The following is an 18,439-nucleotide window of genomic DNA, read 5'->3' as shown; positions in this document are numbered from 1 at the left end:
TCTTTGCCACCTGGGCACACTGCTGGCTCATGTTCAGCCTACTGTCAACCACTATCCCCAGGTCCTTCCAGCCACTCTGACCCCAGCCTGTAGCACTGCCTGGGGTTGTTGTGGCCAATGTGCAGAACCTGGCACTTGGATGTGTTCAATCTCCTGCCCTTGGCCTCTGCCCATCTGTCCAGCCTATCCAGGTCCCTCTGCAGAGCCTCTCTACCCTCCAGCAGATCAACTCCTGCCCCAGCTTGCTGTCATCTGCAAATTTACTGATGATGGACTCAATGCCCTCATCCAGATCATCAATAAAGATATTGAACAGGATGGGGCCCAGCACTGACCCCTGGGGAACACCACTGCAGACAAAACTGACCACACTGAACCACACTGCAGACAAAACTGACACTGGAGGCAAGGCAGACCACTGCTGGCTGAGGTGGTTGTGCTGGTGACAGAGGACAAAAAGAAGGCAGAGATACTAAATGCCTTCTTTTCTCTGTCTATACTGTGGAGCCTGTCCTCAAGAGCACCAGACCCCTGAGGCTGCAGAGCAAGTCAAGATAAAGGAGGAGTTTGCCTTGGTTGATGAGCATTGGGTTAGGGATCAGTTTAGCAATCTGGACATCCATAAATCCATGGGTCCTGATGGGATGCACCTGCAGGTGCTGAGGGAGCTGGCAGAAGTCATTGCTAGGCCACTCTCCATCATCTTTGGTAAGTCATGGGGAACAAGGAGAGGGACCTGAGGACTGGAGGAAAGCCAATGCCACTCCAGTGTTCAAAAAGGGCAAGAAGGATGATCCAGGTAACTGTAGACTGGTCAGCCCCACCTCCATCCTTGGCACTGCCTAGAGAGGCATATCAAGGATAAGAAGGTCATTAGGAGCAGTCAGCATGGCTTTACCACGGGGAAGTCATGGCTGACCAACCTGATAGCCTTTTATGAGGACACAACCAGGTGGACAGATGATGGTAGAGCAGTAGAAGTGGTTTGTCTTTGATTTCAGGAAAGCATTTGACACCATCTCCCACAGCATCCTTGCATCTAAGCTGAGGCAGGGTGGTCTGGATGATCAGGTAGTGAGGTGGATTGGGAAGTGGTTGAAGGAAAGAAGTCAGAGAGTTGTGGCCAATGGACAGAGCCCAGTTGGAGTCCCTCAGGGGTCAGTACTGGGACCACTACTACTCAATATACTCATCAACAACCCAGATGAGGGCACAGGGAGAACTGTCAGCAGGTTTGCTGATGGCACCAAGCTGGGTGGAGTGGCTGAGACACCTGGAGGCTGTGCTGCCATTCAGCCAGACTTAGGCTGAGAATTGGGCAGGGAGGAACTGAATGAAGTTCAACAAGGGCAAGGGTAGAGTATCACAGTTATCACCAAGGTTGGAAGAGACCCCAAAGGTCATCAAGTCCAACCTGTCACCACAGACCTCATGACTAGACCATGGCACCAAGTGCCACATCCAATCCCCCCTTGAACACCTAAGTCTTACACCTTGTCCCACTTTGCTGGGAAAGAACAATGCCATGGACCAATATAGGCTGGGGGCTAACCTGTTTGAGAGCAGCTCTGGTGAAAAGGACCTGGGAGTCCTGGTGGACAACAGGATGACCATGAGGCAGCAATGTGCTCTCGTGGCCAAGAAGGCCAATGCCATTCTGGGGTGTATGGTTAGTAGGTTGAGAGAGGTTCTCCTGCCCCTCTGCACTGCCCTGGTGAGGCCACATCTGGAATATTGTGCCTGGTTCTGGGCCCCTCAGTTGAAGGAGGACAGGGAACTGCTTGAAAGAGTACAGTACAGAGCCACAGAGGTGATTAAGAGAGTGGAACATCTCCCTTATGAGGAAAAGCTGAGGGAGCTGGGTCTCTTTAGCTTGGAGGAGACCGAGAGGTGACCTCATGAATGTTGATGTGAATGGTGCATGCTGCAAGGACAGAACCAGGCTCTTCTCAGTGATGTCCAAGGATAGGACAAGGGGCAATGGGTGCAATTTGGAGCACAGAAGGTACCCTTGAACATAAGGAATGTTTTTTGACTGTGAGGATGACAGAACAGGCTGCCCAGAGAGGTTGAGGAGTCTCCTTCTCTGGAAACACTCAAAACCCACTTGGAGGCAGTCCTGGGTGACCTGCTCTACATGGTCCTGCTCTAGCAAAGGGGTTGGACTTGGATGATAGAAATCATAGAATCAATAAGGTTGGAAAAGACCTCAGAGCTCATCAAGTCCAACCTGTCACCCAACACCTCAGGACTAACTAAACCATGGCTCCAAGTGCCACCTTCAATCCCCTCCTGAACACCTCCAGGGGTGGTGATCTTGCAAGGTCCCTTCCAACCCCTAATGCTCTGTGATGCTTTGATTTCAATTTTAGCTGCCTGTCAAGAGTCCCATCCAGTAGTAAACCTTCAGCACAGGATATACAAGCACTGATACCATAATCCAAATTAGCTCTGAAACTACAGACACCACCAGAAGTAGGTGAGCATGCAGAACATCTTGCCCAGAAGATCTTCACATCATTGCAAGGATATGCAGAGAAAATTAGATTAAAAGAATGCCACATGCACTTATGACAACTGTATTTGTATTCCCATGTAGAAGAAATGGGTCTGCCAGGGAAAAAAGGTTAACCTTGTTGCCTCTCCAACCTGATCTCCTTCTATGATCAGGTGACTGTCTGGTGGATGTGGGGCAGGCTGTGGATGTGGTCTGCCTGGACTTCAGCAAGGCCTTTGACGCCGTCCCCCACAGCAAACTGCTGGCTAAGCTGTCAGCTCGTGGCTTGGACAGCAGCACTCTGTGCTGGGTTAGGAACTGGCTGGAGGCTGAGTCCAGAGAGTGGTGGTGAATGGTGCCACAGCCAGCTGGCAGCCAGGCACCAGTGGTGTGCCCCAGGGATCAGTGCTGGGCCCCAAGCTCTTTAACATCTTCATTGATGATCTGGATGAGGGGGTTGAGTCAGTCAGCAGCAAGTTTGCAGATGACACCAAGTTGGGAGCAGATGTTGGTCAGAGGGTGGAAAGGCTCTGCAGAGGGACCTCGACCGACTGGACAGATGGGCATAGGCCAACAGGATGGCATTCAACAAATCCAAGTGCCAGGTGCTGCACTTTGGCCACAGCAACCCCAACTACAGGCTGGGGTCAGAGTGGCTGAGAGCTGCCAAACAGAGAGGGACCTGGGGGTGCTGATTGACAGCTGCCTGAACATGAGCCAGCAGTGTGCCCAGGTGGCCAAGAGGGCCAATGGCAACCTGGCCTGCATTAGGAATAGTGTGGCCAGCAGGAGCAGGGAGGTCATTGTGCCCCTGTGCTCTGCATTGGTTAGGCCACACCTTGAGTCCTGTGTCCAGTTCTGGGCCCCTCAGATTAGGAAGGACATCGAGACACTTGAAGGTGTCCAGAGAAGGGCAACAAGGCTGGGGAGAGGCCTTGAGCACAGCCCTGTGAGGAGAGGCTGAGGGAGCTGGGGTTGCTTAGCCTGGAGAAGAGGAGTCTCAGGGGTGACCTCATTGCTCTCTACAACTACCTGACGGGAGGTTGTAGCCAGGAAGGGGTTGGTCTCTTCTCCCAGGCAAGCAGCACCAGAACAAGAGGACACAGTCTCAAGCTGTGCCAGGGGAAGTTTAGGCTGGAGGTGAGGAAGTTCTTCACTGAAAGAGTCGTTCGCCATTGGGATGTGCAGCCCAGGGAGGTGATGGAGGCACCATCCATGGAGGTGTTCAAGAGGGGATTGGATGTGGCACTTGGTGCCATGGTCTATTCATGAGGTCTGTGGTGACAGGCTGGAGTTGATGATCTTTGAGGTCTCTTCCAACCTTAGTGATACTGTGAGACTGTTTAATAACAGCAATACTACACAGCTTCTACATATGAGAGCCCCCAGAGGTAAATGGATGCCACCCAGGCACAGTGAAAATGAAAATCTGACTGCCAGTGGTCAGAGCCTGCTCACCAAAGGATGAACCACTGAATAAGGATTAGTCAATAGAAACTCTGTCATAACTGCTGAAACAAGCCTCAACCCATTGTGGCCCACTTGTGGAAAGAGGAATCAAGCACTAGCAAGAACTGTGTACTGAATTGACAGAAAGTCAGGGAATTGGTACCAAAAGCAGGTCAGTGGCATGCCATGTGGCAGCAATGTGAACGCAGCAGGGAACTCCCAGGGTTACCATTACCAAAGCACTGCAGAAAAGCCTCTCAAAGAGAAGTCTGGAAGTGAAGAGCAGCTGAAACTGAATTTGCAGAATGGTCTGAACAACTCAGTAATACTGTGTGAAGATCATCCCTTAGGTCTCACCACTGTAGTAATTCCTTTACACTATGCTGTTAGCAGCTTTTCTGACTGAATGACTGAATGGTATTGAGACAAACCAGCTGATAACTCCTAGCCAGGCTCACACCTTGCAAAGATGTGTACCATGCCTGAATGTCAGGAGGACTCAGAACCACACAGGCAAAGAACATACACCCATTGAGAGTTTATTCTAACTTAAAATGCTAGTACTGCACTGACTTTCTGCATCCTAGTCATAAGATGATCCATTGTGTGCACCATCCTCAAACCAAATCTCCTGCTCATTTCCTTACAGGCACTGACAAAAGGTCCTTTCTTCAGCACACATCCTTGCCACTTTGCAACTATGAGTAAATACTGCTCTGCTCCAATCCTGACCTTCCCCATCTTAGAGAGGCTGGTGAAGGGCAGAGAGAGGGGCTGGTGAAGGGCAGAGAGGGGGGCTGGTGAAGGGCAGAGAGGGGGGCTGGTGAAGGGCAGAGAGGGAGGCTGGTGAAGGGCAGAGAGGGGGGCTGGTGAAGGGCAGAGAGGGGGGCTGGTGAAGGGCAGAGAGGGGGGCTGGTGAAGGGCAGAGAGGGGGGCTGGTGAAGGGCAGAGAGGGGGGCTGGTGAAGGGCAGAGAGGGGCTGGTGAAGGGCAGAGAGGGGCTGGTGAAGGGCAGAGAGGGAGGCTGGTGAAGGGCAGAGAGAGGGGCTGGTGAAGGGCAGAGAGGGGGGCTGGTGAAGGCAGAGAGAGGGGCTGGTGAAGGGCAGAGAGGGAGGCTGGTGAAGGGCAGAGAGGGGGGCTGGTGAAGGCAGAGAGAGGGGCTGGTGAAGGGCAGAGAGAGGGGCTGGTGAAGGGCAGAGAGGGAGGCTGGTGAAGGGCAGAGAGAGGGGCTGGTGAAGGGCAGAGAGGGGGGCTGGTGAAGGCAGAGAGAGGGGCTGGTGAAGGGCAGAGAGAGGGGCTGGTGAAGGGCAGAGAGGGAGGCTGGTGAAGGGCAGAGAGAGAGGCTGGTGAAGGGCAGAGAGAGAGGCTGGTGAAGGGCAGAGAGAGGCTGGTGAAGGGCAGAGAGAGGCTGGTGAAGGGCAGAGAGGGAGGCTGGTGAAGGGCAGAGAGGGAGGCTGGTGAAGGGCAGAGAGGGAGGCTGGTGAAGGGCAGAGAGGGGGGCTGGTGAAGGGCAGAGAGGGGGGCTGGTGAAGGGCAGAGAGAGGGGCTGGTGAAGGCAGAGAGGGGGGCTGGTGAAGGCAGAGAGGGAGGCTGGTGAAGGGCAGAGAGGGGGGCTGGTGAAGGGCAGAGAGGGGCTGGTGAAGGGCAGAGAGGGAGGCTGGTGAAGGGCAGAGAGGGGGGCTGGTGAAGGGCAGAGAGGGGGGCTGGTGAAGGGCAGAGAGGGAGGCTGGTGAAGGGCAGAGAGGGGGGCTGGTGAAGGGCAGAGAGGGGGGCTGGTGAAGGGCAGAGAGGGGGGCTGGTGAAGGGCAGAGAGGGGGGCTGGTGAAGGGCAGAGAGGGGGGCTGGTGAAGGGCAGAGAGGGAGGCTGGTGAAGGGCAGAGAGGGAGGCTGGTGAAGGGCAGAGAGGGAGGCTGGTGAAGGGCAGAGAGGGAGGCTGGTGAAGGGCAGAGAGGGGGGCTGGTGAAGGGCAGAGAGGGGGGCTGGTGAAGGGCAGAGAGAGGGGCTGGTGAAGGGCAGAGAGGGAGGCTGGTGAAGGGCAGAGAGGGGCTGGTGAAGGGCAGAGAGGGGGGCTGGTGAAGGGCAGAGAGGGGGGCTGGTGAAGGGCAGAGAGAGGGGCTGGTGAAGGGCAGAGAGAGGGGCTGGTGAAGGGCAGAGAGGGGGGCTGGTGAAGGGCAGAGAGGGGCTGGTGAAGGGCAGAGAGGGAGGCTGGTGAAGGGCAGAGAGGGGGGCTGGTGAAGGGCAGAGAGAGGGGCTGGTGAAGGGCAGAGAGGGAGGCTGGTGAAGGGCAGAGAGGGGCTGGTGAAGGGCAGAGAGGGGGGCTGGTGAAGGGCAGAGAGGGGGGCTGGTGAAGGGCAGAGAGAGGGGCTGGTGAAGGGCAGAGAGAGGGGCTGGTGAAGGGCAGAGAGGGGGGCTGGTGAAGGGCAGAGAGAGAGGATCATTTTTACTTTTGTCATCGTGCCTCTTTCCAGAAGCAGCCAGGGAGAGGGGGTACAGACAGGAAGACAACTGCCCCTGACTATCAGTGAAGACCTTCTGAATAATTTTCAGATATGGAAATCAGCAGCTTGCAGGATGTCTGGCCCCTATTGGCTGGCAATTTTCCTCTTTGTATCAAGGTATGAGTCAGCTGAGGAAGAATGTGAAGAGATGCCCATGCAAGAAATGAAAAACACAATCTCATGTTTGTGCTGCTGGCAGTGTGAATGCCAGGGGAGACACTGACAGATAGGGGAGACACATAGATGTGAAGGCCCCTTAGAGTGAGTACAAGAAGCTGGAACCTTATGTGGTGGAAGGCAGCCACAGAACAGGCATTTCAAGGAGGAGATGGCAACAGGTTGAGAAAATGGGCCAGGAAGGTAGCTCAATAAGGCAAGAAGGTAATCTTGTATGATGTAGGAGTTATCATGATGTTATCAAGGCCAACAAGAACCAAGGCCAGCACTAACCAAGATGGTAAATGAAGGCAAAAGCGTGAGGCTTACCCAGAGGCTGAGAAAGAAGTGGGAGATTAGATGAGTGCATGTACAGAGCAAGGTAAGTGTGAGAAAACCTGTTACAGGCCCAACTGTGCAGGCTTGTAACAGAGGAAAGCAAGAAACCAAGGGAAATTGCAGAGGAGCTTTCTGGAGTTCCATCTTGGCCTCAGCAGTCTTAACCTTGCAGCAAACCATTCACAAAGATGGGAAGGCAGCATGCTAAGTTGTACAATTGAGTAGCACTGGCATGAAAGAAGGTAAAGAAAAACAAAGAGAGGACACCAGTGGTGGGTTCTGGGTTGAAAGCATGAAAAACACAAACAGCTTAGTGCAGAGGCAACCAAACAAACTACCAGAGCAGCAGGAGGGAAAGAAGGAAACTACTGAGACAAAAGTCAAGGGAGGACAGGATTTCAAGACTGGGCATGATCAAGTGTCAAAACCAGCAAGGAAGCCAAGAAGGATGAAGATGGAATAGAGACCCTGAGACCTGGCCAAGAAAAGGTCATCAGAGATCTTCAGAGAGGCTTCGAGGGAGTCAGAGTAGCGGTACTTAAGTCAACTTAAAAAATTGAGTTCTAGGCTGCAAACACTGTGCAGGATCTTCCATTGTTGGAGTCACAGCTCCTTCTATGAAATAAAACTGGGACATCATGCTTTCACTGTGTTTTAGTGCCCCCAGAAGTGGCATACAGAGGTTTTAAGTTCGGTGTCACACTGTAATTCAAGTAATCAACAGCAAGAAGAACAGCCAGCCTTCAGAAAGTGTTTTTCATCCTTATACTTTGGAACCCTTACAAAGCATCAAAATCACACCTTGAGCCCTGTGTCCAGTTCTGAGCCCCTCAGTTTAGGAAGGACATTGAGACACTTGAAGGTGTCCAGAGAAGGGCAACAAGGCTGGGGAGAGGCCTGGAGCACAGCCCTGTGAGGAGAGGCTGAGGGAGCTGGGGTTGCTTAGCCTGGAGAAGAGGAGGCTCAGGGGAGACCTCAGTGCTGTCTACAGCTACCGGACAGGGGGTTGTAGCCAGGAGGGAGTTGGTCTCTTCTCTCTGGCAACCAGCACCAGAACAAGAGGACACAGTCTCAAGCTGCACCAGGGGAAGTTTAGGCTGGAGGTGAGGAGAAAATTCTTCACTGAGAGAGTCGTTCGGCATTGGAATGTGCTGCCCAGGGAGGTGGTGGAGCCACCATCCCTGGAGGTGTTCAAGAGGGGACTGGATGTGGCACTTGGTGCCATGGTCTAGTGATGAGGTCTGTGGTGACAGGTTGGACTTGATGATCTTTGAGGTCTCTTCCAACCTTGGTGATACTGTGATAAAAAGCCTGCTCCAGAATAAATGAGAAGCCATGCATGGAGAAGTGAACAGCTCAGGTTCAGCCAGCAAACGAGCAGCAGGACCATGCTGAGAGCAGAGCTCTCCAAAATCACAGAGCAGTTCTCCCCATTCAAAGCTTGCATGCTTCACTCAGGTAGAGAGAAAGGTAATTGCAGAGGGAACTACTTCATCAGCTTGTTTATTTTTACTTGCAGGTTCCTGATGGGGAGGCAGAAGTGTTTTGGGTTTACTTAATAGTTTTTTTTGTGGGGAAACTGAGAATTCAGAAATGTTGCTCCTTTAATTTGTGACCACAAAAAGGTTCAGATTCCTTCCCAATTATCCAAATTTGAACTTTTAGCAGTAATTACATATTTCTCACACAATCAGCCACAGTCTTTGTAGAGCAGAAAGCATAAACAAAATTTGAATTGCTAATTAGATATTAAAAAAAATTAAAAAGCAAATGTTCTTTTCCTGAAGGTATAAAAGCTCTCACTCATCACCTCTCCCTCTCCCTCATTATTCACCCTCCCTTAGACACACAAAAAAGGGCCAAAGAAAGAATGTGTATTCCTTTATTTAGAATAGAATAAACCAGGTTGGAAGAGACCTTCAAGATCATCGTGTCCAACCTATCATCCAACACCATCTGATCAACTAAACCATGGCACCAAGCACCCTATCAAGTCTCCTCCTAAACACCTCCAGTGATGGTGACTCCACCACCTCCCTGGGCAGCACATTCCAATGGGCAATCTCTCTCTCCATGTAAAACTTCCTCCTAACCTCCAGCCTAAACCTCCCCTGGCACAGCCTGAGACTGCATCCTCTTGTTCTGGTGCTGATTGCTTGGGAGAAGAGACCAACCCCCACCTGGCTACAACCTCCCTTCAGAGAGTTGTAGACAGGAAGAAGGTCACCCCTGAGTCTCCTCTTCTCCAGGCTAAGCAACCCCAGCTCCCTCAGCCTCTCCTCACAGGGCTGTGCTCCAGACCCCTCACCAGCTTTGTTGCCCTTCTCTGGACACGCTCCAGCAAGTCAACCTCCTTCCTAAACTGAGGGGCCCAGAACTGGACACAGGACTCAAGGTGTGGCCTAACCAGTGCAGTGTACAGGGGCAGAATGACCTCCCTGCTCCTGCTGGCCACACTGTTCCTGATGCAGGCCAGGATGCCATTGGCCCTCCTGGCTGCCTGGGCACACGGCAGGCTCATGTTCAGCCTGCTACTGACCAGCACCCCCAGGTCCCTCTCTGCCTGGCTGCTCTCAGCCACTCTGACCCCAGCCTGTAGCTCTGCCTGGGGTTGTTATGGCCAATGTGCAGAACCCGGCACTTGGATGTGTTCAATCTTCACATCAAATAAATTGACCAGATTAGAAAAATAAGGAATGAGGCACCAGGCCTTGCACAAACTGTGCACCCCAGCTCTCAAAAGCAAGATCCTGGAAAATGGAAAGAACCAGAGAATGCAACTCAAAGGCTTTTCATTGCAACCAACTCAAATCCAGCTGTTCCTGAGGAAGGCAAGAGGGGTAGGGCAGAAGGGAGAGTGGGAGAATGAGCCTGATAGATCATGAAATGCTACTCCCCAGCAACAGGTACTGACCACAGGACAAAATGCCAAAGGGACAGCACAGAAAATGAGATGCAAGGAGCAGTACAGAAAGAACTGGGAGGAGGAATGGAGTGTAGGAGGCAATGAGTGTATAGAAGTAGGCGGAGTGAAAACATGCTGGGCCTTAAACATGCAGAGAGGAACCCAATTGTGACACGATGCCAGGAAGCTCAACATGGGCTTCAGGAAAAGGTTCCAAAAGGTCAGGAACTAGCAAAATCTCTTTGTTGTCTACCTCTAAGACACCAACTCCAAGGTTCCTAATGGGATGCAGCAGAAGATGAAGCAGGTGAGAGACAGAAGGCTGGAACAACAGCCCAGAGCAGATCTGAGGAAAGCACAGGACACACCGTGAAGCTGGTCCCAAGCCCTGCTGTGAATTCTTTTGTACTCCCATGATTGTGCATTTTCATTTTGAACTTAAAATGAAAATTTGCAACTCCTTAACTGCAAAAACATACAGCAGCATGCTTGCTCTTGCTCAGCACCAGACATGCACAGGCTGCCTTTAAAAGGCAAAACAGGAGCACGGGGCAAGAACACATGGTAGACTTTTAACTTCATCATATATCCCTTAGTGAAAAAAGAAACAAACCCAACAGAAGAGGCAGCAAAAGAAGCACTGCTGACTCCTACCAAGATGGCAAGCTTCTGGGGGTTAAACACATCAGTGGTGTGCTCTTGCTAAACTAATACCATGTGGAGCTGCCAGCAACAGAGAGATTTAAATGCTTTTCTTTAGGTTTCAGAGTTCACACAATCGGAGAGTTCAAATGTTTTGGGGATGCCATTTTAGGCTGTCCACTAATCTAGGTACTACTCATCTTTTCCAGGTTGTTTTCCAGACCCAGAATGCTAGAAAAGGTCCTTTGAAAGCTTTGATTCTAAAGCATCGCTCAGTGCTAGATTCTACAACTGCAGTACTGCAAGACACACAGCTCTGTGTGAATGTCACTGCCTAGGGATCCAACCAAGAGCAGGAGAAACAAGTGGAAAAATCAGTCCAAAAGCCTTCAACTTTTTTGGTTGCTAATGCCTGAGATGTAATTCCTGTTTGACAACTGTGTAAAATGAGATAATCAGCTCAGCCCTGCTCTCGAGAGACAGCTGTCCATATCGCAGTTGCCATGAGCCATGCTTCCTTTCTGACATCCGAAGGGCCAAAGGTCCAAGCTGTGATGCAGCCTGGATCTCCCACTATATGAAGGGCAGCTGAAGCTCAGGTGAAGAGGTAGGAAGCAAAGAGACCTGTAACTATGGCAAGGAAAAAACTTCCCCAGAGACAGCAGGGTTCAGATGGGATGCTTGGGGGTTCTTTGGAGGACTTTGTGTTGCTGGGCTGTGGGGGTTTCACTTCTTTTGGTGTTTTGTTTTGTTTGGTGGTGTTTTTTGGCTGGGTGTTCACTTGTTTTGCACAAGAAACAAAACAAACAAAGTAAAGTACTGCAGTGGTCATAACCCCATCTCAGACTGGGAAATCACATCCAAACTCCTCAAACTGTTTCTTGTGTGTCATATCAACTTTTCTGCCTCCTAGAATCTTGCTTACAGAGCCATATTTCCAGATGAAAGCCCGGACCTTACAGAACACATGCTGAAACACTACTATAACCTCAGGATCTTTCAGTAATTTCCCCCTAACTCTCTAGACCACCTCATTTAATCTCAGTTAATGGCCTGACCTGAGGAACAGCACACACTAAGTTTTTGGATGGGAGCAAAGTGTCCATAGGACAGCAGCTGGCTGCTTCCACTTAAAAAGTCAACTTTTGGAAGCATGGATATCCCAGCTGGCATTTACAAGCCCCTGTCTGTGTAACTACATGTCTCTTGACTCAAATATTAAAGTCAACTGTACATTCCTGGGCAATCACAAGAATTATGCTGTTTACTTAGGTACCTAAACCTATTTACTTAGGTACCTAAATGCGGGGTTTAGAGCCTAAGTTGAGGTGCTTGGGTTCAACACTCTTAATGTGAACTCCTGAAGAGGCAGCACTTCCATTGCAGTGTGTCTACAAAGCACCATGCATTTTTATGAAGACAAATAACACTCTGCCTTTTTCTTTTAGGGATACTTTGGGATTAAATAAATGGTGCAGAATAGCTGCAGCATTCCCCCTCAGAGCAAGCTTCACTTTTGCCTGTGAGGAACATTTGATGGGAATACCATGATGACACTCAAGAGCTATGCTCACTAAAACAAGAAAATTCATTCTCTTCCTTAAATTTACAGCTGCATTTTAGACTACAAAATTGATTCAGAGTCAGCACTGAGTGCATTGTCAGCAATTAACAAATTACTCTACAGCACACAACTTTCAGCCTGGTATGTCTGGCGTGAATATTTAAAGCTCAGGCAGCAAACACAACATCTTAATCTTTAGCATTGGTACTGAACAACAAACCATTTCATGTACAGAAAGATGATGGCTGTGGGGGAGCAGAATTTTGTGAGGCTGGCATACACGCTCTCTGAAGTGCCCTGGCATCCATCAGAGCCAAAAGCACTTGAAAAATGTCAAGTCATTACTGTGAGGAAAGGGGCAGGATGAAGTAAATCAACCTCAGGAGCATGAAAAGTCAGTTACCCCTTGGATGTACAAAGGCCAGAATGCCTCGGTTATCTCTTCCCTTGTGCTAGATAATACAGCTCTACTCAAAACAGGCTGATTGCATAACTAAAGGGCAACAGGTAGGAGGGCACCTAACAGTACCCCCAGAACAGATGCACGCTTCATGGTTCAGCCTTGCCTCAGAAAGAGACACCTTCTGAAGCTACCTATAGCTGTCAAAATGACGAATAGCTCTGGAGAGATCTCGCAGCTTTTGTCTAATCTCCACAGTTCCTTCTTCAGGGACTCCTTGTTAACCGTTGTGCTCCCAAATGGACGCCAGAAGGGTTCCTGGTCTGGCCAAGGACCCTTTGATCTTCCATTTCGTCACTGCTGTCTCACTGAAGAACAGAGGCAGGAATATCTCAGGAGAGATACCCTGACACTCTGCTACGGGAATCTGTTTTGACTTCATTTGAGATAAATCTCCCTCAGACTTGATTTCTCAGGAAATCACTACCCTAGTGTCAGAACACTCATTTGTGACTGGAAATTAACTGCCTCATTTTCAGAAGGCAGCCAGCTTGGCTCCCCATGGCACTAGCACGAGGATTCACATCCCCAGCCCCAGAATACAGCGTGAATCACAGATGAAAACTGGTGGCAACAGAATGGCTTCTCCTGCCTTTCGGAACAGGTTCCACCAGCACCGTCATGACTTTCATACCCAGGCCCCTGAGTACCACAGGACCCACTCTCAAGGGCACTCTTTCCAGAATCCCACAGCCCCTAGGTACATTGGCACATGCATCCTGGGGCACTGGCACCAGGATCTGCATCCCCAAATCAAGTTATTCACATTGTTATGAGCACAGTGTGACCCACATGGACAGCAACTGACACTCCAACCCCACAGGTGCATCCTTGGACACTAGGACACCAAATCACTGCTCCTGACTTCTCAATGCTTTTTTGGCCAGTACTATCCTTCTCAGTGACCCCTAAATGACAGAAATTAATTCATACCAATAATGAGGAAGACTGAGCCTAGGATATGTCAGTGAAAGAACGTGGAAGGGAAAGGGTAGGGAGGTTTCTTACAATTAAATAGATCTAAGGTCTCCCATAAGCTAAATAGTGAGGGAAAGAAGCAGGTCAATTCCATACAGCATATAAGGGAGCTACATTACAGAGATGGAGAAAGACATGCAGAAAAAGAAGCCTGGGGAGAGGTTCAGAAAGAGAAGGAATTAAAAGGAAAGCAGATACAGTGAGAGAAGAGAGATGGAAAACAAGAACAGGCGGCTAAAGAAGAGGACAGCTAGGAAGAGAGAGGCAATATAATGTGGTCACTCACTCTGTCTGGAAGATTTTCTGGAGGGAGGTGGATTATCTTCAGTGTTGGTTTCTGGAGTGCTGCCCTTCACACTTCTCTGAGACCCATCATCAGAGCATTGCTGTCAGCTACTCCAAGAGCTTCTTCAAGAAATATTTGGAGGGCGAAGGGTTTGTGGATGAAACCAGGATCTTGATCTGCCTGGGACTGGCAGTCCCCTAAAACTGCCTTCTGGCAACTACTAAAGGGGTGCTCCCCTAGGAGACAGCTTTTCCACCGATTGTCAGATAATTTGGTATCAGTTTTCCTCGATTTCCCTACCTGCAAATCTCTCTTCTCTTCCCTCTAGGTGCACCTTACCCTTAAGGGTGAGCTAATGTCTTTGTCTGAAAAAAATTCTTGCTCTCTCTGTAGGTATCAGCTGCAAATTCTGCCTTCTCCTTTCCCTGTAACTGGGAGGTGCACCTTCTCTCCTTGCACAGGGTGTTTGAGGAAAACCCTCTTGGGGTCAGGCAATGAAGAATCTTCCCTGTGATGAAGGATAATGGCAGTATTGGAAATTACCTTTATCTCCAGTGGTTAACATCAAATGGAAAAGGGAAGAGTATCTAAATCTGACCCTGCTTTCTCTCCCTTGTTTTTCTTTCTCTGCTGCCTGCTGAGCAGATGTAAAAAATTAAAATTACTAGGTATCTGGAGCTCCTGATTACTTCTGTCTTGGGGACTGTCTTTCTTGGGCATATGGGGTTTCTTCTGTCTGGTCTGAGGAAGAACTGGGGAAGTGCTGTCTCTTCCACTTGGCAAAGAAATTTCCTCAGTAGCAGGGGGGTGTAGATGGCTTGGGCTGCTCTCACAACCCTCAGCAGCGGGGCTCTGAGGATGCAGACCTCCTTCTAGATAGTTACGAGGGCTTGGGGGCGGGGGCCTCTGCCCACCCTTGGCTCGTTAGTGGGGAACGGGGTAAATGTCAAGCTCCCACAGCAGTTGTGGGGGACGGGGGCTGGCAGGCAGCTGTGCCTCGGTTTCCCAGCGAAGCGGGGCCGGCGAGGGGCTACCGGGGTGCCCCCCACGCCGGGAGCGGGGCTGCCTAGCGGGGCTGTCCCCTCTCGGCTGTGGATGCAGCAGGGGAGCGTAGGGCAGAGTCTCTTCCCCACCCCGGCAGGCTACGGGGGTGTCCCCCCCACCCCTGCTGCCCGGAGGCTGTCCCTTGCTTCCCCCCAGGCCCCAGCTCCTCTTGCCCGGGCCCGGCTACCACGGCAGGCCGCGGCTGCTCCCGGGCCTACGCGGGGCTGAGCAGCCGTCTCCGCCGCTTTCCGCTGGGCCTCCGCTTCGTCCCCGGGGGGCTCCCCAGGCTCCGGTGCCGGGGGAGGGGGGGCCCGGCCGGGCGGCGCTGAGTCTCTCCAGGCCCCACCGCTCCCGCGGCTGCTGCTCCGGGCTGCGGCTCCACTGCAGGCCCCGGCTCCTCCCCGGCCTCCGCTCCGCCTCCCCTGGCTCCCCCCGGCCGCGGCCGCCCCCGCCTCCCCGGGTTAAGGAGGCGCCGGGCTCGGGGAGCTCTGGCTGCCCGGGCGGAGGCCGCGCCCGCTCTATCCGGAGGAGGAGGGCTCTGGCATCGCCCGGAGGACCTGGCTGGCCGCCGGGACCACACCGGGCTGCGGCCCTGCCCAGCCCCCGCGCCTGCCCGGGGGCTCTCTGCACCCTGGAGGGGCCGCGGGCCTTGCCCCTCACTCAGCGCGGGGCAGCAGCCCCCTGCCGCCTCCCAGCTGTTGGGCCACCCCCGCCACCGACTCTCGGCCACCCAGCGGTCATCCCTTCTGGCCTGCGGGCTCTCCTTGTCCCCCTGGCGGGACGCGACTGGCAAATGGCCGCCTGGGCCCCGGCCTGTGCGTGGCAGCGCTGGCCGCGGGCTCGGCTTGCGGCGCCGGCTGACCTCCCTGCCCACCAGCCAGCCGCCGGCTCTGCCCTGCTCCAGCACGGCACGCTCAGCTCCTCTCCCGCCCCCAAAATTCAGCTCTCCATCACTGGTGAGCTTCCTTCACGCCTTGTATCCGTCCATAACCTACTGCAGTAACACTGACAACTCCTGAAGTATTTCTGCTGCACCGTGTTAGAAGTCTTACTGCCATCTTTCTGATGTGTTACAGCCACTAAAAGCCATAAAGAAACCCCCACGAGTTACATACAACATTTCCCACTCTCACCCAGTTTGCTGGAAATTGGGTGTCATCTGTCAGCGTGTTGCAAGGCTGGTCTCAGGGACACAGACCAAGGCAACGATCAAGCTGCACCAGGGGAGGTTTAGGCTGGATAGCAGAAGTGACTTCCTGACTGAAAGGATTCTCAAACAGCGGACCAGGCTCCCCAGGGAGCTGGATGGATCCCTAGAGGTGCTTTGAAAAAGCAGAGATGTGGTGCTGAAAGACATGGTTTAGCCCCAGCCTCGGTAAAGTTACACAGTGGTTGGATTCAATGATCTTAAAGGTCTTTTCCAACCAAAATGATTCTAGAGAGGGTGCAAAAGTGTCAGAAGGAAAGTGTGCTCAGTAAGAATAGAATAGAATCAATAGGGTTGGAAAAGACCTCAGAGATCATCCAGTCCAACCTGTCACCCAACACCTCATGACTAACTAAACCACGGCTCCAAGTGCCTTCAATCCTTTTTTGAACACCTCCAGGGATGGTGACTCCACCACCTCCCTGGGCAGCACATTCCAAAGACCAATCTCTCTTTCTGTGAAGAACTCTCTCCTCACCTCAAGTCTAAACCTCCCCTGGTGCAGCTTGAGACTGTGTCCTCTTGTTCTGGTGCTGCTTGCCTGGGAGAAGAGACCAACCCTGGCTATAACCTCCCTTCAGGTAGCTCTAGAGAGCAAAAAGGTGTCCCCTGAGCCTCCTCCTCTCCAGGCTAAGCAACCCCAGCTCCCTCAGCCTCTCCTCACAGGGCTGTACTCCAGACCCCTCCCCAGCTTTGTTGCCCTTCTCTGGACACTCTTTTAAACACTTCTAGGGATGGGGATTCAGCCACCTCTGCAGGGAGCCCATTGCAGTGCTTGTGAACTGTTTCAGTCTAATATCCAACCTAAATCTCCTCTGGTGGAACTGGAGGCCATTTCCTCTCATCCTATCACTTGTTGCTAGGGGGAAGAGGCCAACGTCCGCCTTGCTACAACCTCCTTTCAGGGAGTTCTAGAAAGCAAGATCTCCTCTCAGCCTCCTTTTCTCCAGACTAAACAAACCCAGTTCCTTCAGCTGCTCCTCACAAGACCTGTTCTCCAGACCCATCACCAGCTTCATCACCTTTCTCTGGACCCTCTCCAGCATCTCAATGTCTTTCTTGTAGCAAGTGCCTCCAAAATTAACCCAGTACTCAAGGGCATGGCTTCACTAGTGCTGAGTCCAGGGGGCACAACCCCATCCCTGGTCCTGCTGGTCACACCATTCCTCACACAGACCAGGATGTTGTTGGCATTCTTGGCCACCTGGACAGAGCGTTGGCTGATGTTCAGCTGTCGATCAACATACCTTCCTTCTCTGCTAGGCAACTTTCCAGCCAGGATTCCATGAAGCAGCCTCCCTGAGGGTCTTTGCCCCAGTTATCACGAAGACTCTCTGCATTTGATAATCTGTTCTCTCTGTGGATAATTTCACACCTGCAGCTCTTCAAATGGTAGCAGTGCTGTAAGGCTTGGAGTAAAGGACAGGACATATGCTGGGAGAGAACTGCCTTTTCCGAGAACATTTGTATTTTTCCCTTATGCAATTTGTTCTGGTAGTAGAGGTGATGGTGGAAGAGTTGCTGCTTTAGCAGGGCTTAGTTTACCATTGCATCTGCAATGTCTCTTTGCATCCTTTCCACAGGTCAAAAGCTGCACAGAATTCCACACTTTCATTTTAGGAACTCACAAGAATGAACACTCATCGTCCATCCTCTCAGGATGTTCTGTATCCCCTTCTCCCACACCAAACCTTTCTGCTCCTAGGCCAGTAACACTTCTCCCTATGCTACTACCTGTTGTCTCTCTCAAGGAGGGTTTCCTGCCCCTTTTGCCATATTATTCATATTATGACATCAGAGATCCCATTACAGTGTTCTTAATAATTACCAAGGGCCAACAACCATCTCCTTCCCTTCTGCCTCCACAGCAGAGCTCTGTCCTGTTCTCTCCTTTCTCCTAGCCTCACTCCAGTCCTTGGTAAATGTCTTAGTTCAAGTTCCCTTTGCCTTCTGCTCCTCCTTGGACTTCTCTTTGGTGTAGATTGTCTTTGGGTCTCCCTGCTATTCCCACACCAAGCTCCCCAGTTCCCCTCTAGCTAGGATTTGTGTCCGTAATGCGCACAGGCTCCTCTTAATTCCACTGAGAGACAAGGCAGAGGCATCATTGTGCTGGGAGGTGCTGATGGGTGCTGCCTGGGAGTTGTCTGATCTACAGCCAACTGCAGAGGTGTGAGAAGGCTGTGGTTGGACTCTACACGTGTCAGGCATCCAGTGTGCGCTCCTCATTTGGTTTTCCTTTTGACTTCCACAATCCTGTCTCCAAAATGAATGTCTGAAATATTGCCCGCCTTCTAGAGGGGGAAAAAGAGAGGATGTAACTGACTGATTCCAGCACTGGAAACAACGGAAATGCCACCCAACACACACACACACACACACACACACACACACACAGACACACAGACACACACACAC

The 18,439-nt window shown here is 51.6% G+C and overlaps 1 protein-coding gene across 1 annotated transcript in view; it reads right to left on the bottom strand.

The window, feature by feature from the left end:
- Nucleotides 1-13,942, bottom strand: part of FOXJ2 (forkhead box J2) — a 42,104-nt gene extending 28,162 nt beyond the window's left edge. The window contains exon 1 of the mRNA XM_009896663.2: nt 13,774-13,942. The gene's annotated coding sequence lies outside the window, so the exon portion shown is untranslated. The remainder of the gene's footprint in view (nt 1-13,773) is intronic.
- Nucleotides 13,943-18,439: the final 4,497 nt, after the last annotated feature.

The sequence above is a fragment of the Dryobates pubescens genome, chromosome 8, assembly GCF_014839835.1.
Source record: "Dryobates pubescens isolate bDryPub1 chromosome 8, bDryPub1.pri, whole genome shotgun sequence".
In the NCBI taxonomy this organism is placed as follows: Eukaryota; Metazoa; Chordata; class Aves; order Piciformes; family Picidae; genus Dryobates; species Dryobates pubescens.
Note: the sequence above shows the minus strand (reverse complement) of the source record. Positions and strands in the feature narration are given on the sequence as shown.